General features: G+C 42.0%; 1 long non-coding RNA gene across 1 annotated transcript in view; it reads left to right on the forward strand.

The window, feature by feature from the left end:
- The window catches only part of LOC122808902, a 637,910-nt gene that overhangs the window by 345,073 nt on the left and 267,996 nt on the right, over positions 1-24,841 (forward strand). Inside the window, exon 2 of the long non-coding RNA XR_006365841.1 lies at positions 14,943-15,027. This is a non-coding gene — a long non-coding RNA (uncharacterized LOC122808902). The remainder of the gene's footprint in view (positions 1-14,942; positions 15,028-24,841) is intronic.

Consider the following 24,841-nt stretch of genomic DNA (forward strand, 5'->3'; position numbering starts at 1 on the left):
TTAGTAAGTGGCTCTACACAGTAAACACTGTGGCATGCTAATTACAGCATAAGCATCTGAACTGTATGTTACTCAACTATTCCAAGATGGATGAGCTATTCAACAAGCTGTAAAGCAACCATGTAGATTTAATGCTGGTTTTCCCTGTGAATTCCAAAACCTATTGGAATACAACCACAGAAAGGAGTCTACACAGAAAGAATTTTAGGGGTTGTTGTTGCTATAATTCATGTGTATGTGCAACAAGCTGAAGTCTATGCTGCTGCTAATAGACCATGGCCAAGAAGGAAAAGAGTTTTCAGACCCCAATTAACTTATCACAATCTGCATGACGTGGAAATTGTAGAGCACTACAGGGTAGATAGAGACATCCAGAAAAACTCTGCAACCTCTGTCGTCCTCATTTCAGAACAAAGGCAAACTGAGGGGAACCAATACCAGTGGAGATAAGGGTATGTGTAGCACTTGGAATTTTAACTACAGGAACCTTTTAGAGACCAACAGGGCACATGTTGGGGGTGTCACAGACATTAGCATCCAGGATCCTCCATCAATTCCTGAATGATTTGCTCCAACATGCCAGTGACCACATATATTTTTGCTGTACTCCTGAAGACAGGGCCACAAATGTGCAGGAGTTTTAACCTGTAGCATGCTACCCTGAAGTACTGAGTGCCATAGATTATACTCGTATAGAAATCAAGGCACCATCTGGGGAACAGGGAAGAGTCTACATAAATAGAAAGAGCTTCCACTCTATTAACTGCCAAGTTGTGTGTAATGCTAAGGGAATCATCTTGAATGTGTGCTCTGGCAACCCAGGCAGTTACCACAACTCACATGTCTGGCACACCTCACACCCTTATCAGATGTTCACTAGGAGTGATATCCCACAGGGTCTTTTACTGGGGGATGCAGGTAATGCATTTGAACCATGGCTGATGACACCCATCAGAAATGCACACACACCCATTGAAGAATGCCACAGTAAGGCACATGCTCAAACCAGAAATATCGTAGAACATGTGTTTGGGCTGCTGAAGTTGTGGTTCTGGTGCCTAGATACATCTGGGGGAGCTCTGCAGTACAATCCACATACATGTACAGAAATCTTCACCATCTGTGCCATGCTTCACAACATCATCCTGAGAAAGCAACTTCAGCAGGATCAACAAGGGGAAGGGGCACACATCCCACCACCAATGGAAAGGTCACCATAGCCACATGCAGGTGAGGAGTCAGCGGGGGAACCAGCAGCTGCTGTGAGTGTAGGCAGACAAGGATGTTCATTATGCCCTCATATTTGCTAAGACGCAACACATAGCACACTCACCATCTAAGAGGCTAAAAACCTTCATCCTATGCACATACGTATAGTAACATTGATACCAGGCAATGCTCACAGCCTTACCTACCCATGTAATGGCTGTGTACTCCTAGCATCAGACAGATGCAGCCCTGAACTAAAACTGTAGCAACTGCTAGATTTACAAGATAAATGTTGAACCTGGAGTGTTAAAACAGAATTGTGTAATAATATGAATGAACTACATATCCTTGCATGCTGTTACTTGGTAATGAAAGTAAGTAAAAAGAGGATGATTTGTACAGCAATGACTTTAACATGTGACAGCAGATGCTTATGTGAATACATGTGTCCTCTATCAAGTAATAGGCCTCAGGCATCAAGGATTCACACATTCATACCTCTCAAAAGTACTGATGATTACCAAATGTCCTCAGTTTGGTCTCATATTTTTGTACTGGAAAATCATTAAACAGAAAAGTTAGTAAGTAATGAGACACATTCATACCTCTCAACCTTACCAAATTCATCAGTATTTACTGGTTTTGGGGGCAAAAGAATGGGGTGCCACAAATTTCCGAGTGGCCCCTTCAATTCCCGATTTTTTTTCTTTTTAACTCTTGCTTGATGTTGATTGTGTGTGCTCACACTCACCTCTCAATGGTGCTGTTTTGCAATGTCACACGAATAGCTCGCACTTTTGATCCCATTATTAGTATGTGTTCAAATAGTTTAATGACTGTCTACACCGCCCCCCCGCCAAAAAAAAAATCTGTCTGTATTTAATTACTGATACCCATTACCAAATGGGGTTAAGAACAGCCGCAAATTATCTAATTAATACTGAATGACTCACTGTGCTTGTGTGGGAAAAGATGAAATATGGGTCGGTTACGGACAGTCTGACAGGAAGGAAGCAAAGGAAAAGAATTCTTATATAAAACTGATGAAATCTTAAACTCCAGTGCTGCTTTTTGGGTTGTCACTTTTGCACAGAGTACACAGTTTTCAGAAATGACTGCTTTTGTAATTTCATGTAGGTTAGACTGGACCAAATAAAAATGGAGCAAAAAGACTGGTATGTTAAACATGCCACACTGACAACCAATTCAGCTCCTTGACACTCAGTCAAAAAATGATTTTTTAGTTTTCTAATGTACATTACTTCTTCCCACTCTCTTCAAAGATCAGGTTTTCAATTCAGAATTGGAAGAAACTGGAGAACAATGCTGTAAACCTGATGACATGACTCTGCTCACATATTGCAACAAGACTAGTTACCCCTGACTGTTTCCCGGCTTTATGTTCTTTGTACTTTGCTGTTGGATGATTTATTTCATATTGCACACATACATATAACGTTAAGTAATCCCTACCTGTTACAGGTGTACAGGGGTACTCCCAGTTGTAGGACATGGAGTAAATTATCATCACCACAGGTTTTTGTCAGTTATTGGAATATTATTGTAAGCATGGATTTACTGCAAAAGTTAGAAGAGAAAGTAATTCACCACTCACAATCTCTTGTCCCAAGAATTTTTTGCTGTAATAATTGTCAAGGACTTTGTTGTGAAACTCTGGTCCAAATTCTGTGACAGGCTGTGCATCTATGAAGGCAGGGAAAGTGATCTAAGCGTGCCTGATTTCACAGCATTTCCAAGCAACTTTTTGGAGTTGTAATGTGCATTTTTATTTTCACTTGAAAATAAGACTTTTTGCTAAGTGCCACAGCTTTGCAAGAAGAAGGCTACAGCTGACTTGAAGTTCAAACATTGCTGGGCTTCAATTGCCACTCTTCTGATAATGAAAGCATTTCAGCAGGTCGGCCTTCGTCATTTCATTAGGACTGCAGAGTACGGGTACGAACAAGCCTGCAGCTTAAGGGTCATTTAAAGGGAACAGTTTTGCAGCTCCATCTCCAAGTTTAGGGATCGAGTAGGTGCTTCACATTTTGGAACAGCTATGTGCATGAATTTTTTGAGCCTCTCGTTGTCCTGTGAAACTATTATTTGTCCTCTTTGGCTTGCCATTTTGGTTCAGTTAAGATGAACAGTAAGGAGTGAATGATGCTGGAAATATGTATTTTTTGCTAATGTATGTGTGTTACAGTCAGTGACATTAGTGGTCAGACTCATTCAGCCAGAAAATATCAACCTAGTGTAGAGGTGAGTAAAATGCTGAGTGGCTAGCTAAGTCAAATTTAAAATGTAAGCTGACATCCTGCCTGACCCAACCCGTATTGAAGCTGCATTAAAGTGGGACAGCATACTGCCCACATTGGTGGTGTGAACTGAAGGGCACAATCTTAAATTTCTACAAGTGTAATTGTAGTAGTGGACAGAGGTGAAATATTAATTCATTTTACATAAGTTTTCCAATGTCATTTCAAGTTTGAACATACGTGGGGGGGGTGGGAGTGGGACACATATTCAGTGTTCTAGGTTGAAATAGATTCTGTCAGTTTGTTTTTCAATCTGGTGTTTTATACATGGGGGATGATGCTTTGCCTTAGTCCTTATCCATGCCTCTCAATCTCTCAGAGCAAGAAATCTGGGCAAAGCCAAAATAATGGTGGGAGCCATGACACAAAGGTCCAAAATAGGGACAAATTCCAACAGATTTTAAATATTGCTCTTATAAACTCAGATAGTTGCTAGACTAGTAGGTTTTGCATTAGTATGTATTTTCTGAGGTATATGAAGTCTGAAATTCAAATGTCTGCCATTATTTATTATTATTTAGTGACTTCAATCTTGTTGGTATCCCACAATTCCATTGGAGTGAGCAGGATTACATTATTATGTATGCAAATGTTATGCTAATCAGCGTCCTGATTTTTGGCCAGTTGTGCCTACTTTTCATGGGCCTTGGTCAGATTTATGATGTTTCCAGGTTGAGAGGTGTGGACACATTTCAGTTTCAGATTTCACAACCCTCAGAAGATTCTTAAAAATACTCATACAAAAAAACTGTTTACATTCTATGAAATGTCTAACTTTCTAACACCAAAATATGTCAAAAGTGCACTTAGCAAAACAACATCACAAATGCAGATTTACTAAGCACCAAGTTAGCTATGCACCCTGAGCATTAGAGTCAAAACTTATGTATCCCTGAATCCAAGAGATAGAAAACAAGGATAGGGCGCAGTTATCATCACCTGTACAGGGTGTAGTGTCTGTGTGTGTATGTGTGTGTGTGTGTGGGGGGGGGGGGGCAGGAAGCCTAGGCTAACACAAAAGGCAAGTGACTGTGTGTGAGTAAGAAAAAGAGGCAGGCAGACATTTGGATAAAGTAACAAATGGCCAGTGAGACAGAATGAGCTGTAAGCTTCATGTCTGAACCACGTAATTGTTTTGTGTGTGTCTGTATCAGCCCTCCAGTTGAAATTGGTGTGTGAGTGTCTGCAAGAACACAGCCAAGCTCTTTGCTAGCTCTGTGACTTGGTATGTCAGACAGGTGTGAGCCATGCATGGTAGAAGTGGCAGTTCATTGTTGTTGTACCCAACCATGAGAACTGGCTCTGTCAGGAGTTGCACTGGCACATCCATGCCCACTGTTAGATTCACTGCTGGTACCTGATTGTGACTTATGTCTGCTGGATGAGCCTCCCTGACGAGAATGCCCAGGAGCATGACCCTATTGCCTGCCATGTCTGGGTGTGGATACCTCAACCACTGATGGAGCAGTGGAAGTAGTGCCACTATGGGAGCATGATCAGGTGTGACCACATCAGCTAACATTAGATGATGTGGCTGACCTATGCCCAAGTGGATGCTGTCCCTCTCCAAGCAGATGGTTCCATTACAGACACTGCCTGTTCCAGTGTGTCATTCATCTGATCCATTGAATCAGCAGCATGGTGGAAGTAGTCACACACTTCAGCATGTGTCCCATATACAACCCTAAGCTTTTATCTGGAGGATCTATTGGAATGCTCTTGCACCTCCATGATGGCCCTAAACATACATCAAGTGGCACAGGAAGACACACCTGGATCAGGTTGAGGATGGACAGCAGGCCTCCTCTGAGCACCCCTAGCAACTCTCCTGTGCGACACCTTTCCCACATTTTGGCTATGGCCAGAGTCAACATGCACTGAAGCCACAGTAACCACACTGACCTGATTGAGTATCTCACCTTCCACCTATCCAATATCTAAAGCCTCACAGGAATGCGTTGGTGTAAGTCTACTGGCTGTGTATGATGAAATTACAAGGGATAGCTGAATGTCACCCTCAGTGTCAGATTCAACCTCTGCACCACCCCCAACTGTGCCTCTAATTTGCCACCATCATCATCATCATCAGAGTCTGCTGATACTCAGACATCAGGTGGTAGGAGTCTCACACTTCCACTATCAGGATCACCTGTGATAATAAGCAACGAACACAGAAAAAAAATTAATAGTACACTATTATAGTCCAGTTTATGCTAACAAACTAACAGTGGTGGCACTATTATAGACAGCACAGCAGTATACACAACAATCCTGACATCCCCTTCACAAACTAAATATTTCTTTGAACTGCTTATCAGTACTGACATAAAAATGTTTGGCTTACCATGTGTAGATGATTGTAGGCTCCTTATGCTGGATGGTCCTGGACGAAGTTAAGCAAAAGGAAAGGACACCATCATCAGAATGAACAGTAACACAGGGACTTAAAATATTTTGCCCTTTATATGTACATTAACAATACTCTTAACAAGAACTTGGATGACACATCCACCTTAAGCCCATTTGTAATCAACCAGAATGTGCTGTTAATTGTATCAATCTACAACTGTGCCCCCCCAAAGGAATGTAATGTTAAACAGAACTTAAGTATTTCTGTCAGAATTTTACTATACAAGAAGTACTTAATTGAGATAAATAAGTCTAACTATACATGAAGTATTTAACAAATGAGATAGATAAGCCTACCTGCAAGCTCCTCCTGGGACATACTTGTCCTCCCTGAAACAGCAGCACCAACGTCAATGACATGCTGTTGTGCATGTTCCAAAGAGCTGTCTGGATCACTGACACTGGACAGGATCTGTTCATTTGGTGTCAGTGGTGGCTCTGTAGCATTTCTCCCCAGAGGTAGCCATCCATTCATGGGCCACTGCAGCTTCTCTCCTCTGGATTGATGAAATCATGTCAGTGACCCTATGGCACACCTGATCACATTTCTTGCTCTGGCTACCTACTGCATTCACATCAGCAACTATCAGCTGCCAAGTTTGCATTCTGCTAGACATATCCTCATGTCCCCTCTCAAGTATAAAGGCACCATGATGTCTAAATGCTTCCAAAATTACTTTATTTTCAGGGTCACTGAAGGAGGGGGTGCAGGGATTGGGATGACTGGGTGCCATAGTCCTAAGTGACATAAAATACAACAGAAGGATAATACACATAAGTATCACATAAATAAAAGTATAAAAAAGGAATTGTGTGGCTGTAACATATTACAATCACACACAAAGCAAGTTTGGATCCAAAATGAGGACAGTAACAATAGCCAAATCTTGTTTGTGCCAAACACTTTGAAAACATTGCGCAAGCCTGTTACTCGGTGGTGCACTATGCAAAGTGGACAATAGTATGTATTACTTTAGTTTGCTGTCCATTTAGTGTTCATCACATGAAACTACATGTGGAAACAGAAAAAAAATGAAGGCCCTATCTAAGAAAATGTCACATATTTGCAATGCAGCCTTCTGTTACCTCCCCTATGCACTGCAACCTTGGTCTGTCAGTACTTGTTCACAAATATATCAACTACACTACATAAATTAATAACATATGTTGTTTTATATACCATGCACATCTTTAGATTGACAATGCACATTCAGATTATCCAGTACTTGTAGTAGTGTAGACACCTGTTTGCATAATGTTTGTAAAGCTCTTTCTTAAAGTATACTTGCACATTGGAACACAACCACCAAATACTACATATTGCACACTCATCAGTCTGGTAACATGCAGAACTTGAAATATTTTGTCAGTTGAACATGCCTACCCAAACACTGCATGCAGGCCTCCCAACATCTTTTCTGCAACATCCAGTGCTTATGTCATCAATTATAAATTGTCCTGCAGCCTTGTGAAAGTCGGAATTGTGCTGTGGCACTTGTATAAAGTACTGAGTTATGTAGTCTGTTTACTTAGGTAGGGCATTTATTCTCACTGCAGGCAACTGGGAGGTGTGTGTGTGTGTGTGTGTGTGTGTGTGTGTGTGTGTGTGTGTGTGTGTGTGTGTGTGTGTGTGTGTGTGTGTGTGTGTGTGTGTGTGTGTGTGTATCTAGTCAGAGGAGCATATGTGTATGTCCTACAGTTATCACTCCTATCCCATATGGCGCCAATCAAGGAAACCACCGTGAAAAACTTTTCAAAAGTAAATTTCACGTTACTTAAGACCGAGGTGGAAAGGTTCATAGACCCATGCTAAAGGACAATGCTGTCCAAGCTGATGAATTCCTTGCAAAGGCACTCTATGAATACCTACAAGAATGCATGGATCATGCTATCCCAAGCAAAACCAAGACTCACTCCTCCAAGTAAAGGAAACCTGTCTGGTGTACCCCTGCCATAAACAAGCTATACAATAGAAGGAAGAAACCAGTACAGAAAAGAGTAAAATCCCAAGAAGGAAAGACATCCCTGATCAGTATCCAATCCCTCATAAAATCATCCAAGGCTAGCTTCGAAAGAAAAATTGCCAAGGACTCCAAAGATAACCACAAAGCATTCTTTAGCTATGTCAAGAACCTAAGTGGAAACTCTCAGATCTGCTCTGATTTAGTTCAGAATGGCACAAAATATACTGAACCGACTGATATTGCCAACATTCTAGCAGACAGGTTTAGTGCAAACTTCACCCCTCTCATCCCCTAAAGGGCCCATAACCATACCAGAAGAATTTAGAGTCCCAGCAATCACTGACACACAGGTTAAAACAGCCCTATCCAAAGCCAAAAACACAGCTTCAGTGGGACTGGACGGTGTCCCAGGCTGTGTCTTACACAAGCTCCAAAATGAATTAACCCCTCACATAAACACACTGTTCAATCTCAGCCTCTCTACAGGCTATGTATCCATAGAGTGGTGCACAGCAACAGTTATCCCGCTCCACAAAGGTGGAGCCACAATGGACCCCAGGAACTATTGCCCTATAAGCCTGACTAGCCTGGTCTGCAAGGCTATTGAGCGCATCATCATGGAACTCATTAACAGAGACATTGGGAACCTCCAAACATTGGACCCTACCCAGTTTGGCTTTGGTAAGGGCAGATCATGCCTCCTAAACCTGGTGGACTTCTTTGAGACAGTTACCAAGGCTTTAGATGAGGGAAAGGAGGTCCACATAGCCTACCTAGACCTCACAAAGGCTTTCAACACCATTCCCCATTCTGGTATTATAGACAAGCTCACCAGCCTGAACATAAACCCCTACATTACGAGATGGGTTGCCAGTTGGCTCATGGATAGAACCCACACGATGGTTGCAGGCTCTAGGTCTGACTCTAAACTAGTTACAAGTGGCATCCCCCAGGGCTCAGTCCTGGGACCCCTCCTGTTCGGTATATACTTCTCAGAGGTACAGGCAAGCACAGGAGGACTATGGCTGACCAAGTTCGTAGATGACTGCAAACTGGGGGCCATAATTGACTCTCCGGCTGATACAGACATCCTCCAGAAGGGTCTCACTGAGACGGATACCTGGTGTCAAAATCATGGTCTCAAGCTAAATGCCAAAAAGTGCATAGTCATCCCCTTTGGAAAAAACAAAGTACCCGCGAACTACCACATATGCGGTAGTCCCCTAAATACAGAAAATGTAATCAGGGATCTTGGGACCCAAGTAGATAGTAATCTCTCCTTTGATAATCATATTGCCAAGGTGGTTAGAAAATCCTTCTATGTGGCCCACCTAATCACAAAAGGGTTCGCATCTAGAACAAAAGAGGTTATTGTGCCCCTCTACTCATCACTCATCCGACCCATTATAGAGTACAATGCCCCATTTGGGATGTAATTTACAATACACATGCAACAGGTGTAAAGACCACAGAAGTACCTAACCAAGAGGATTACTGGCCTCAAACAGATGCTCTAGGCAGCCCGACTGAAGAAACTCCAGCTGTACTCGGTTGCATACCGCTTACTCAGTGGTGATCTCTGCCTGACATACAAGGCCATATCCAACCCAGAATTGATGGACATGCTCCACCTAAAAAAAAAAAACAAATCCCTGAGAGCCACATGCTCTAGGGATCTAAAACCTCACCACAATGATAAATAGGACATGCTGGAGGGATAGACTCCTGTCCCAGAGACTCCCCATGCAAGTGAATGGGAAGCAGAAAATTTATCCTGGGGATCACTACAGTGGCTCTGCTTTACAGAGGCACAGGGAACTAATGGCTCTGCTGGACAGAGGCAGGGAACTAATCTAAGGGGGCGGCGAAAGCCAACACATTCTGGCTAGGCTTATAGATGCCCTCGGGCAGATAGCCTAGTACTTACCTATGAACCATGGATTCCCAGTATTTTGACACTTGGACATGCTTACACATCCATTTCAATCAGTTCTTCATCATCTTCTTTCCAACATCCAGTCCTGATGTCATCCACAATAAGTTGCCTTGTAGCCTTGTAAAAGTCTGTGTACTTAGATAGGGGTTCTGATCTCACTGCAATCAACTGGTGTGTGTGTGTGTGTGTGTGTGTGTGTGTGTGTGTGTGTGTGTGTGTGTGTGTGTGTGTGTGTGTGTTTGTGTGTGTTTGTTCACTTGCATGACATTACAGACAGCATTTTACACCAGCATGTTGGACACTGCTATTACTGTCTTCCTCTCACCAGACTCTGCTGATGTCATCAGCTATAGTTGATTTGTGGATGTGCAGTATTGCCATCAGGGCAGGGTCAGAGACTGGCCTGTAGGCCAGACACAAGTCACCTCATCCTATATGATACAGATTACAATGACAGGCCATTCAGTCTATCCACATACATCATGGGATGTTTTTTAGGCCCTGTATTTTCTTGGTGAGAAACCCCTGTAGACTCTCCTGCTGCTGCAGATGTCTGGTATCGTACATGCAAAAGGGAGCATTATACTTTATTCATGTTCTGATGAGGTTCGAGTATAGTACTGTTATATCATCCTCAGACGTAGATACGATGGCCTGACTTATGAGGTGCATGCCTTCCATACCACTGTGGAGACTTTGTGGTTGAAATTCAGATTGCTATCTATGTGTGCTCCCAGGTCTTGCACCACTGGGTTTCAGCATAGGGGGAGTGTTGTCAATACTGTAATTAGCATGGAGTTCCACATTGCAGAAGGACAAAATAATGACGTTTTGCATTTATTTGTAGACCGTGTGGCTTTGTCACCAATCATTTTTCTTTGTTAGCCCATCCTGTAGTATGTTATCATCATTGGTGGACTCAATGATTGCGCCCAGTATGCAAGAATCAGAAAACTTGGCAAGCCAAAGGCTGTATAGTTTATCCTGGACTGTCGAGAAATAGATTCCAAACAAGAAAGATCCAAGCACAGATATTTTGGGTATGCCAGTGGTGACAGCTGTACTGGTAGAGATTGATTCACCAGCTTTCACAGTATGTGTTCTGTTGGTGAGCCAATTGGTTTACCATCTAGTGATGTAAAGGTTTATTCCCAGCTGGAAGAGTTTCTTAATGATACCTGAGTGGGAGATTGTGTCCAAACCCTAGGCCAATCAAGATAGGCAGCATGTACTGTCTTACCTTCATTCAGGCCTATCACACAGAATCAGTGGACTGTGACAACATCACAGATCACCATTAGCGTGACTCAGAACATACACCTACCTGACACGGTTGGGTACACACTTCAATACACCCTCCACATAGACTGTGTTCCCACAGAAGGGTGTACATCAACATGTATCCATCTGAGTTGGGGGGACAGCACCTGATGCATGCATGTATAGACACATCCTGACTCTCCTCATCTGTGAGGTAGACCAACAAGTCATCATGGATCTTTTCTAATAGACACTAGAAATATTCAGGCTGTGTGCAACACAAATGTGTGAGTTGTTAATGCTATATCCATCTCTGTTACATTGTTAGATGTCCTCAAAGAGGTCATCAAGGGCATTCATGATGACAACACTTATCCTGTGAAACTTGACCAGGCCAAAGCATTCTGGTGGCACAGTGGTGCAGCGGTTTGGTTTGCTGCCTCACAACAAGAGGTTCTCTGGTCTGATTCTTGGTTGGGGTGCCTTCTGTGTGGAGTCTGCAAGTTCTTCGGTTTCCTCCCACATTACAAAGATATGCATCTGGAGCATTTCTCCCCGGGCCTCCACTGAAAATTGGCTTGTTCAAAGTCAGATTTTCCCAGTAAACAAATGTTAAACAAATAAATAAATAAAATTTGACACAAATCCACACTGAGGTGTTCACTCTATACTGTCAGATGTGGCAATAAACATGTATATCACCAAGTGGGTAAACCACTGGATCACATAAGTGGCATTTAATATGTTGAAATGTGTGAAGCAACCTACATCTCAGGCCGAGTGATTAGGTGTGTACATCAGGGCTGTTTGCTAGGCCCATTTCTGTCCATTATTTAAGTCACAGATGTCAAGAATGACATACACATACTGTGTCCAAACAGCTGTCTGTAGTTCACAGCCTTCATCACACTAGTAACTGAGTACAAAGCATCCTTCTTCATGTACCTCCCTACACATCTTCCAATGATGTGTAACTGAAGTGTACCAACTTTGTCACAGTGAACTGTCACACATCTTATTGGCCGTACCTAGGTATTCCTTTTGTTGAATAAATATTGCTATTTGATGGTGGGGAAGACCCATCAAGGTGTTGTACCAGATGCAAGTGTGATACCTGTTCTGGTGATGCACACAGTATACACATAGCTGTTTGATGACATTGATGGCATGGGTTACATTATTGACAGTGTGGAAATATATCTATCTATATCTATATATATATATATATATATATATATATATATATATATATATATATATATATATATATAGGTTTACTATTGTTTTTTCGAACGGCAAAACATTTGCCATTCAAAATAACGAAAAGTTAAACTGAAAGCAAACATTTTGAGCATACATAATGTCACCTCAAATGATCGACACATTTGAGTCATTGTCACCAAAACTGTGATGTGATAGCCGTATAGGAGCTGATGTAAATCAAACTCCTATACGATATATCACGTTTTTGCAGGGGGGGCAAGCCCCCCCTGCACACCCTGTGGGGGGCTGTGCCCCCACACCCCCTGCTACTAATATATTCCAACTCTGAGATCACACTACAGTGGGGATATGGATGAATTTCCAATCCCCACTGTACCGCGATCTCATACATATAGCTGAACACACTTATGCAAATGCACTACTGCATTTGCATAAGTGTGTTCGACTATCTAATGCACTTTTCATTTTGCGAACGACATTCTGATTTTCGGCAGCATAACTGCCGACAGAATGTCATTCGTATAAGTGATAGTAAATATATATATGTGTTTGTGTGTGTGTGTGTGTGTGTGTGTGTATATCTATATATATATATATATATATATATATGTATATATATATATATATATATATTTATGCCATGCACACCACTCAACTAGCCTGTAGTGATCACAATGTCACTTACAGGTGTAGCAGAGTCCCTCCTAACACCTCCAGCAGCTGTTACTGTGTGCTTGATTACCCCCATAGATTGCTGACATGTTATAATAGTTGTACAAGTGTGTTTGTGCAGAAACATCTAAGATCACTCAGAATCACACATGTTGTGTCAGAGACATGGGATTCATGGTGGTGTTATTCTGATATTGTCCATGATTGTGTATGCTTCTTCTATGGTTATCCATCAGCCTCTAACTGTGTACCACTGATATTGCACTCAATTTCAGGCAAATCAGTTTGCACAGCTTCACATTATGTACCCAACCCAGATTGTATATTGCAGTCCTGATACATGTCCTCTCCATTGTTCATGTCAGGATGCTTATCTCATAAAGGCATCTTCTCCACTGTTATGTCACCTTGTCTGACAGTCACATAATATACATTTTACTGTGCAGTCCATACTGTACTATGTTGATATGTTTTCAGTGTTCCTGCTACAACTGTCTTCCATTTACATGCCTCCATCTGCTGTACATTACAATGTTTCACCTGTCCTCTTTCTCTGTGTTCATTCGCACAATTCATCTGTGTGTCCATATTCAATACACACATTTCCCCTGACTGTTTATTTTAAATGACAATCCATGTACTCTTACAGATCATTTACAAAACTTTTGTACTGAATACCTGGAATGGGATTTCACAATACCCTGCATTGTATACACTGTCTTGTACTGTGTTTGGACCATATACATTATTATATGATAAACCCTGGTAATCATTGTGGGATTCCGCTCAATGCTGCTCAGCTAGTTTGCTCTGCGGTAAAGAAGTTTGTCATTCATGTTGCTTTACGTGATTTCCTGACCAGTAACACTGTTGTCAGCCATGAAAACGCACTTGTTTACATTTAAATGTGGTGTGCGGCATGAATATGTAATCACCACTACTGCTCACCGCACAAACACGTATACTCCATGTAGGCTTAGCACAAAGCCTACACAGAGTTTACTGATTCCCACAGTTAGTGTAACATAAAAATACCTCATTACATGCATTGTGTACATTATTTAACATGTTTTATGTACACAATACCTCATTACATGCATTGTGTACATTATTTAACATGTTTTAACTGCATATACTCATTTTAAAGAATTTGTTCATGTTATACTACTGTCACAGTTGTGTAAGAGAGTAGTTGTAGGAATTCCGTAGGACATATGATATCGAGTGCTTCTCTACAAAAGACAGTACTCGGCAACATCAATGTTGTACCCTGGCAGTAAATTAGGCATATTTGTATTGTATCCAAACAGTTGCATATGTACTTGAGTCATATATGCGGGAATTATAAGAGTAGAAGTTTGACATTTTTCTGATATTTAGATGGTCTGATAAAGATGAAGGGACTCAGTTATAGGGTTTGTTGCATAGACAGGACTGTTTTGCTGCTAGTTATGCCTTTACTGGTATTTAAATTGTTAGCAGGATGAAACTATTTGGATATTTAGTGGGAGTGAGGTCCAAAGGTTAGTAGTGTATTCATTTTATAGATAATCACCTCTATGATTGTTAGAATCCATGCAAAATTCATGCAGCATTGCTGCCAACTATCAACATGGGACATATGTGCAGCTTGGGTGTGTACACCTTAATGCCTAATAAGACAGTAATGATAATGAATTGAAATGCAGATCGTAGGACCAGATGCCACTGTAAGCAGGTACATTATTTAGCATGGTATAGCAGCGTGCCTAGAACACATGTTACCACTAAGAACTGTGAAGCAGTACTGAATTACAGGCTGATATACCATGAGCTTGACTTGCAGAGAACCACATCAGTGCATTTTTGTACACTTTATGGAAATGTATATATTTAAAGACTGTGTATGCATGAAATGGTGCGTCATAAATGTACAGCACGAATACAGTTTTTCTTTTTTTTTTGGTATAGCAGTAAGTTGCAGAGAAGCATACTACCGCAGTGGCTATCATCATATGAATTTCTCTGCAAGACAAACAAAAATAACTGACATTTGGTAAGTGCTGGCATGTGTTACCTATTACTACTATGCAGTATATTTTCCCCTGTGTTATACTATACTTTTAATGTTAGTCTGATACAGTACATAATGAAGGATATCCATCAGGGAGTGCAGTGTTATCAAAAGTAAAACATGCTGGGCCACAACAGTAACACAAGGAGTATTCTTGTGGTTCTAACAATCAAGAAAGAAATCTGCAACTGTAAAGCTCTTGCTCTCACGAGTGTTTCTTTATCCAAAGACCCAGTATGCCCACCATCTTTTCCAGTAATACTTGGTACACCATTAACCAAGGTACAGCAGTCACAATGTAGTTACTTGTGTAACTATAACATGTAATGGAAACACAATAAGGTCTTTTTTGCTGACACACTTGTATTGTTGATAGTAAGAGTCTTCTATTGGTGACACCACCAGGATCTCTGTTATATACATGGTGTGGAGCATGTATGTAGCATGTTCATTCATTTTAGCCATAGGCACATCATGCATCAGTGCAGAAAACCTGTACAGACAGCTTCAGGGATCAACAATGCAAACTGACAACTTAGATGGAGAGGAAAGAGGTGTCCTCCTCCAGGCTGTTTAGGAGCACAGGCTGCACCTGTCTCAGTAGGTAGATTATGGGCACATTAGGAACTTCAGTGGATGCTGATGACTTTTAAGATGTATGCAGTCCATGATCACTCAAGAAAGGCACATACCTAACAACAACATCTAACTGACAGCTGCACTGTAGCATGGAAGAATGACAGAGCCGTCACTGTATGCCACAGTGATACTGATAGTGGCTTCGGCAAATCTTATCTCATAGCTGAGGAGAAATACATCCCTCTCCTTTGTGAGAAATCATAATGTGACTCATTACTTACTTACTTACACAGTAACACTGGTGGCTAAACTCTCACATACAAATGCACATCAGGTTGTCAAAATAACATGTACAACACCCACCTCACATATCACACAATTTACACACAAACAAACATATGCTGAGGCACTTAAAAGTTATCTTCCTAAACAACAAAGATTGTCAGGACCACCCATTGTCAAAGCTATGCTTCGGAAAGCCTAAAGGCACTCAGAAAAAAACAACACCTAACACTACACATATTGTCACTCTCAGTGGAGCCCCAAACACTAACCAAAGCAAACACATTTCCCAGGAGTCTTGTCATGGCAGACTCCATTGTAAAATATACTGATGCCCCTCTAACCAGGCAGAACAAGAGAAGATAACTGTTAGTTGATTATCTGGAGCCAGGATCCTCCAAATCATGCACACACTGAAGTCATTATGCTACAGGTACCAGTATGAGTACATCATAGTCCATGTAGGTCTAAATGAGCTGAGCTGTATCTCCCAGGACTCCCTGGTATGAGCCTAGCATTGAGCAGTATATTACCATCACCAAGGATGATGCCACAATACGAGCAAAAAATGATTGATTTCCACAACTAACTATCTTTCCGCTTTCATTCTAGAGTGAGGCAGTATTTGTCAGCTTGGAAGATCATGGTTAACAGACCACGTTGCTTTGTCAGGGATAGTCTGCACCATTCCCATCTAGGCGTTCAAATACTGTCTAAAACTTTATCCACTCACATAGTTTATTTTTAGGCAATGCCCAATTGACAAAAATACCAACATAGTAAAACTAACCCAACTGAACCTCAAGGTATTACTGCTCAATGCCAGGAGCCTAAATCAAAAAGTACACTCCCTCCAAGTCTTCCTCACACTCAAGAATGTAGACATCTGTGCAGTTACTGAGACATGGTTTTAAAGTGGCAGAGAATACCCAGGCAATGCAAGATTTGAGTGCCTTTAGACCAGTAGCTACACACACATGGGCTAAAGGTGGAGGTGTCTCTATATACATCAAAAACAAGGAGATCTCTAAGGTGGTCAAACAAGATGACATGCTGGAGTTCCTCCACAGGCAGATCACCATACACAAAATCCCATACCATATCCTTGCCAGCTGTAGTCACCCTCCATGTCTCAAGAAGCTCACAATGCATGCTGGACCTACTGGAGACACTTACCATCCAACCTAATGTCCTACTCATGGGAAACTAATTACCCCTCTATTGACTGGGAATAGTACACAGCCTCAAATCTGTAGACACAGAGATTCCTGGCCTTCATAAATGCAAACATCCTTGACTAAATAGTGAATACACCCAGTAGAGGCTCCAACATATTGGCGAATGCTGCACCCCACCCCTAGTGTCTCATCCTCCCTGGTAAGGTCCAACCATAAAGCTGTCTCCTTTGAAATTAAAATCAACTCTAATCACATTAAAACCAGTAACAGGAACTATTCCAAGGTAAGTTATCTTTTATTAAGTGATAGTTTGTCAAAATTCAGTTCCCCTCCAAACAGGGGTGCAGGCCAAATTTTCAGATTTGTGCTCACAGCTCCCAGACTCCTGCCCCCTCTACAAGCCACACCCACATTAACACTGCTGACCAAGTCATGCCCCCTTCATATTGCTGATCTCTGAACAGATCACGTGCATGTATATGTCAGGGTAGTAATTATTTACATGATGCATGAACATTTCATTCCAAAGGTACATCTTCCGCAAGTCAAAAAACAAAATATCTTTCCATTTACACTAGGACAGATCAGTCCCCCCCCCCCCCCGAGATTACACTTCTTCCCCTTGCAGCTCCAAACCCCTGTAGTGGCTCATTAGAGCTCCAGTAGTGCTGCTGACTAAAGGACTGGCAGGCTCAAGGCAGCACATGCTCCACAGTGTTGTGGTCTGTAGGTACAACATATAGTGCTCTCCCTAGGTAACACCCAAGCTATGAGCCACAACTAACTCCCGTCCACCCACATGGGTCACCTGGCAATGGCTGTTCACTCCTACGGCCTACACTCACACTAAGCCTTTTATAATACTAAACCTTACATTCCCAACAACAAATACATTTTAGCTGGGCTCAGTCATACTGCCACTGACAGTAAATGAAGATGTGTTCCCACAGGAGTCAATCAAGCAAAAACTAAAGCTTTTACATCCTTACTACCCTACATGTGAATCTCAAGCCTTTGCTGAAAGAAAATTGGTTAAAGCAAGAAAATTACCCTAGGCCCCAGAACCAATGGTACAGTACATGCTCTAAGGTGCTTTTTTGGAGGTTTTTCTAGTATTATGATCTGGTGATAGTCCGAATAAAATTATTGGACAGAAATTAAAAGAAATTCAACAAAGAAATAAGTTTTGCCCAAAGCTTAATGTTCATAGTGTACACAATACCACCCAATATGCTGAGAAGACAACAGCTTCTAAAGACAAAAAGCATGTATGCAAATGCAGGCTGCCTCCCTACCCTCCCACAAAATGAAAACATAGTCATTTATGTATAGTTCTAGGCTGTTACATGCTGAAAGAACAAATTAAGACACTCAGGTTTGATTGTGAAAACTGATAAAGAAACAATTACCACACCATTCTCAGCTCCCTTGTAAACTAGTGTAAGTCATCTCGTGTGCACATATCTGAGTAGTGCTGCTTTCTGACTGTGCTGGGTACAGGACATTAGTTGGTGATGGGGTCCCTCTACTAAGCCTGTTTCAGTCTTCATAGGTAGGTACTAAGCTATCTGCCCAAAGGCATTTATAAGCCTAGCCAGAATGTGTTGGCTTTCGCCTCCCTTTTAAATTAGTTTCCTGGGCCTCTGTCTAGCAAGGCCATTGACGTGATCCCTGGGGTGAATTTACAATTTCCCATCCACTCGTCAAGATTTCTCTTGAAGAGTGTCAGTGAGTGGCTATGCCTAACATCAACTGGGATTCTATTCCAGAGTGTGGGAAGTCTCTTGGACAGGAATCTATCCCTCCAGCATGTCCTGTTTATTGTTGTGTTGAGGTTTAATTCACTGGAGCATGTGGCTGTAAGAGATTTGTTTTTCTTGAGGTGGAGCATGTCCATTAATTCTGGGTTGGACATGGCCTTAAACGTCAGGCAGAGATCACCTCCGAGCAGGCGGTAAGCAACTGAGTAGAGCTGGAGTTTCTTTAGTTGAGCTGCATAGGCTATCAGTTTGAGGCCCGTGATCCTCTTGGTAAGGTACTTCTGTGGCCTTTACAGCTGTTGCAGGTGTCGAGTAAGGTACATTCCAAATGGGGCATTGTACTCTATTATGGGCCTAATGAGTGATGACTAGAGGGGCACAATGACCTCTCTTGATCTAGATGTGAACCCTTTCATGATTAGGTGGGTTACATAGAAGGAATTTCTAACCACTTTGGCAATGTGATTATCAAAGGAGAGATTGCTATCTACCTGGGTCCCCAGGTCCTTAATTACATCTTCCGTACTTAGTGGATTACCACTTATGTGATAATTCGTGGGCACTTTGTTTTTCCCAAAGGGGGTGACTATGCATTTTTTAGCATTTAGCTTGAGGCCATGGTTCTGACACCAGGTATCTGTCTCTGTGAGACCCTTCTGGAGGATGTCTGTGTCAGCCGGAGAGTCAGTTATAGCCCCCGGTTTGCAGTCATCTGAGAACTTGGTCAGCCATAGTCCTCTTGTGTTTGCCTGTACCTCAGAGAAGTATATACAGAACAGGAGGGGTCCCAGGACCAAGCCCTGTGGGATGTCGCTTGTGACTGGTTTAGAGTCGGACATGGCACCCGCAGCTCTGACCATGTGTGTTCTATCCGTGAGCCAGTTGGCAACCCATCTCATGACATAGGGGTTAATGTTCAAGCTGGTGAGCATATCTATGATGTCAGAGTGGGGAATGGTGTCGAAGGCCTTAGCGAGGTCCAGGTAGGCTGTGTGGACTACCTTTCCTTCATCTATTGCCTTGGTAACTGTTTTAAAGAAGTCAACTAGGTTTAGGAGGCATGATCTGCCTTTAACAAAGCCAAATTGGGTAGGGTCCCAATCTCTCTGTTTATGAGAGCCATGATGATTCGCTCCATAGCCTTGCAGACCAGGCTAGTCAGGCTTATAGGGCGATAGTTCCTGGGTTCTGTTGTGGCACCACCTTTGTGGAGTGAGATGACTGTTGCTGTATGCCACTCTTTGGGTACATATCCTGTGGTAAGGCTGAGTTTGAACAGTGAATTTAGGTGAGGGTTTAGTTCATTTTGGAGTTCATGTAAGACGCAGCCTGGGATACCATCCGGTCCCATTGATGCTGTGTTTTTAGCTTTGGAAAGGGCTGTTTTTATCTGCTTGTCTGTGATGTCTGGGGCTCTGCATTCTTCTGGGATGGACACGGGCCCTTTTTGGGGGTGGGGGGGTAAAGTTTGCACTGAACCTGTCAGCCAGGATGTTGGCAATGTCAGTTGGTTCAGTGTATTTTTTGCCATTTTGCACTAGCTCAGAGCATATCTGTGAGTTTCCACCTAGATTCTTGACATAATTAAAGAAGGCTTTGTGATTATCTTTAGAGTCTTTGGCAATTTTTCTTTCGAAACTGGCCTTGGATGATTTTATGAGGAATCGTAGTTTTTTGCTAATATTGATCAGCGATGCCTTTCCTTCTTGGGATTTTTCTCTATCATGTAATAGTTTCCTCCTTCTGTTGTATAGCTTATTTATGGCTGGGGACCACCAGACTGGTTTCCTCTTTTTGGAGGAGTAAGTCTTGGTTTTACTTGGGATGGTTCGATCCATGCATTCCTGTAGGTGCTCGTAGAATACATTTGTAAAGGATTCTGCAGTTTGGGCAGCATTATCCTTTAGCAAGGGGGCTTGGAAACCTTCCACCTCGGTTTTGAGAAGTGAGAAGTTGGCTTTTGAAAGGTTTTTCACAGTGGTTTCCTTGACCGGGGGTGGGGCCAGGATGTGGATGTCCAGTGTGATTAGTTTATGATCTGATCTTACCAGCGAGGGGTTTACCTCTGGTGTGGAGCACTGATCCCCCATGTTGGTGATTATCAGGTCCAATATGTTGTCAACTCTTGTGGGCATGGTGACCAGCTGCTCCAGGGCATTTTAATTTATAAACTCTAGGAAGTGTTGGGCAAAGGAGTTTGTACTTGAGTAGTTATCCCAGTCAATGTTTGGGTAGTTGAAATCTCCCAATATCATGGTGTTTGGTAGGACCTTTATATTTTCCAATGTTCTCAGGAATGCTGAGTGGGGGTCCTGAGACAAGGTAGGTGATCTGTAGCAAGGTATGATCTGAAAAGCAGCTTTGCCCACCATTAGTTGCACATGGATGTTCTCCGAGGCCACGTGTTGTGCTACTAACCTGGAGGTGTGGGTATCCTTTATGAAAATGGATATACCCCCTCCTTTTGTTTTTCGGTCCGGGTTCTGAGGCCAAAAGGTATGATATGACTTGTAGCCTGGTAGTGCTGGGGTGCTCTCTGGAGCCTTGAACCAGGTTTCTGTTACTGCACAGATATCGATTTTCTCCATGCTAAGGACTGCCTCGAGTGCGTGCATTTTGAGGTTTAGACTTCTGGCATTGAGTAGCATTACCCTCAGTTTTTGGTTACTTGTGTTGTTTAGGGAGGTGGGTTTGTCTTTTGAGCCTTGCCTAAAAAAGGCACTATGGGGGTGGCAAGAGCCTTGGCCAGTATTTGAAAGCCTAAGGGCGACAGGCGCAAGCCATCTCTGGCGAAGCAGCGTGGCTTGTTGAGCATGTTGTCCCAGGCTGACAGACACTGGATCCCCTTTGAATGACACCAATAGCTTAGCCAATTGTTAAAACTGATCATTTTTACTTTGTATTCTGGCATCATTCTTGTTGAGGGCAAGATGCTACTCAGGGTCAGGGTCATACCGGCCTGGGCTACATGATCAGAGAGCTCCTCTATGTCTCTTTTCATGTAGTCCAGGGAGGTACATTTCAGGTCATTCACACCAACATGTACAATGACAGAGTCATATTTGTACTTGTTTTGGAGTGACCTGAGTGCTTGTGTTATGTGGCAGATCCTGGCACCTGACAGGCAGCTTACAGTAACCTCCTCTTTGTTCAGTCTAGTGAGTGGAACATCAGTGTGCCTGACAATAGAGTCACCTATTACTAGTGTATTGGGTGTGTTGTTAAGCCTTAAGGGCTGTGGTTGCGTGGCACACTGACTCTGTGAAATATGTGATACGTGGTTGTTGTTTGAGGGTGGAGGTTGCTTGGATGTCTGCTTTGAAGGTCTCTGCTGCTTAGGCAGATTTTTATTTAGAGCCTCCGAGTATGTTTTAGTGTATTTATGAGTATTGTTTGCTGGTGCATGTATGACTGGTGTATGTGAGACTGGAAGTGTGGTGCAAGTGTTTCCCTTCTCCTCCTGACTGGCTGTTCCAGCCTTGGATTGAGAGAGCTTGGCTTCCAGTTTGGCAGTATAGTTGCATCTCTCACATACATTTGTGTTTGTTGGAAGGAGGAGAGGGTTGTCTGTGTACACAAGGCAATTGTAACATTGCCTCAAGATTCCCAGATTCACCAGCTGGATTGGAGAGTATACCTGAAACTGCCCTTTGGACATGCCTGTATGGGTAAATTAACTGTTTTACTGATTGTCCAGTAGGGACGAATAGGGAGCCTTATACTATTGTATAGTAAAGGGGAGGTGAAGTGTTAGGATTTATTAGTGCTTACTGAGAGCTTGGAGCAAGTGCTGGGCTGTAAAAGGACAGTTAGAGTGCTTTATTTGAGAGTTTGACTAGTTCTAAGGAAAAAAATTGAAGAGCAGACTTCGTGGAGCCTGGAATAGTTTAACCCTAGCTAACAGGCGCTGTGCGGTGCACAAAACCGCGCAAATGCGGGTTTTAAGGCAGGGAGATGAAAAAGATAGGAATTAGCCCAAAACGGCCAATAAACTACTAGTTGCTGGGCTGAGACCACTCATCCAGGGACAGATAGGCTGCTCAAAGCTCCCCACTCTCAATGCTGAACAGAGAAACTTCCTCCTATTCAAGTAAGGATATGGGCAACACAGGAACTTATACCACAGTTCTGAATTCAGCAGTACCTAAAAACTGGACTAAACTAGCTTAGAAAAGGCGGGAAACAAGAATTTTTTTTTTCTTTTTTTGGACGAAAATACACTAAACTTTCACAAAAAACACTTTAAATGCTTATAACAGGCTAGCGCACTTTAGTGTGTAGCCTACAACAGTTAAACAGCACAAAAACAAACTTAAACGACTTTAAAAAGTGCTAACAGCAAAAAAAACAGTTTAGTATGCAGCAAGGAAGGTTTTTTAAAGCTCAGAAATGCTAGAAATCGCTTTTTCGGCAAAACTAGCAGTAACAGGAGAAAATGCAGTGAAAAAATAATTGTATTAATTGAAAATCTCTCTTTTGTCACTCTGCTGCTTGTAGTACTCTGCAGGACACCACGAGGAGCTTGGCTGAGTAGTATACAAGCGAAAAAACGCACAAATGCGGGTTTTAAGGCAGGGAGATGAAAGAGATAGGAATTAGCCCAAAACGGCCAATAAACTACTAGTTGCTGGGCTGAGACCACTCCTCCAGGGACAGATAGGCGGCTCAAAGCTCCCCACTCTCACTGGTGAACAGAGAAACTTCCTCCTATCCAAGTAAGGATATGGGCAACACAGGAACATATACCACAGTCCTGAATTCAGCAGAACCTGAAAACTGGACTAGACTAGCTTAGAAAAGGTGGGAAACAAGAATTTTTTTTTTCTTTTTTTGGCAGAACATACACTAAACTTTCACAAAAAACACTTTAAATGCTTATAACAGGCTAGCGCACTTTCGCGTGTAGCCTACAACAGTTAAACAGCACAAAAATGAACTTAAATGACTTTAAAAAGTGCCAACAGCAAAAAACAGTTTAGTATGCAGCAAGGATGGTTTTTTAAAGCTCAGAAATGCTAGAAATTGCCACTGCACAGAATAATTTACTGCCAAGCTCTATGCATATTTAAATAGTTGCAAAGACACATTTTCTCCCATCAGAAATAAATACAACACTAAATTCAAAAATAAAGCCCCATGGGCAGTATAACAAAAGAAAAAAATATTCATTGCATGCAAACATAAATGTAACTTTCAGAAAGCCAAAAACATTCTTGCTAAACTAAACAAGGAACTCAGAACTGTGATTAAATCAACCAAAGCCTAATATGAGGTAAAAATATAAACCCAGGTGAAAGATAACCACCACATAATATTTTTTTAACTGTGCTAAAAATCTCAAACAATGACTGGCACTACAATGAGCTGATAACAAATAATATCACATACTTGGACCAGAGGATATAGCCAATCCACTGGCCAGCTAATTCAGATTGCACTTCACCCCCCCCCAGTCTTCCAATATTCTCACATCAAATATCTGCTTCTATAACTCCCTCAAATCTCTCAACAATTTCTCAAATTACTACCTAAGGCCAAGAACATAACATCTATTGGGACTGGATAACATACTAGGCTGCCTACTGGTTAGTCTGAACCTGATATGTCAAACCCCTTACAAAGGCTATTCAGTACCAATCTCAAAATAGGTTTCGTGCTGGATGAATGAAGGAGTGCAACAGACATTCCCTTACGTGAAGGTGGGGCCTCAATGGGCCTAGGCAGTTATATGCACATAAGCCTAACCAGTCTCATCTGGGAACCTATGTCAACAATCAACTGTCCCTTGATCACCATATATTCACTATTGTAAAGAAATCCTTTTTCATTGTACAGCTTATATCTAAAGGTATATCATTCAGATTCAAGCACATAATTGTTTCCCTCTACTTGGTACTCATTAGGCCAATCACTGAGTATAATGCCCCTTTTGGTATGTACCTGTACAAACACTTGCCACAAGTGAATGCCATCTAACCCTCAAACATTTAATAATTA

The sequence above is a fragment of the Protopterus annectens genome, chromosome 8.part0 (genome assembly GCF_019279795.1).
Source record: "Protopterus annectens isolate FY-2018-M chromosome 8.part0, PAN1.0, whole genome shotgun sequence".
In the NCBI taxonomy this organism is placed as follows: domain Eukaryota; kingdom Metazoa; phylum Chordata; order Ceratodontiformes; family Protopteridae; genus Protopterus; species Protopterus annectens.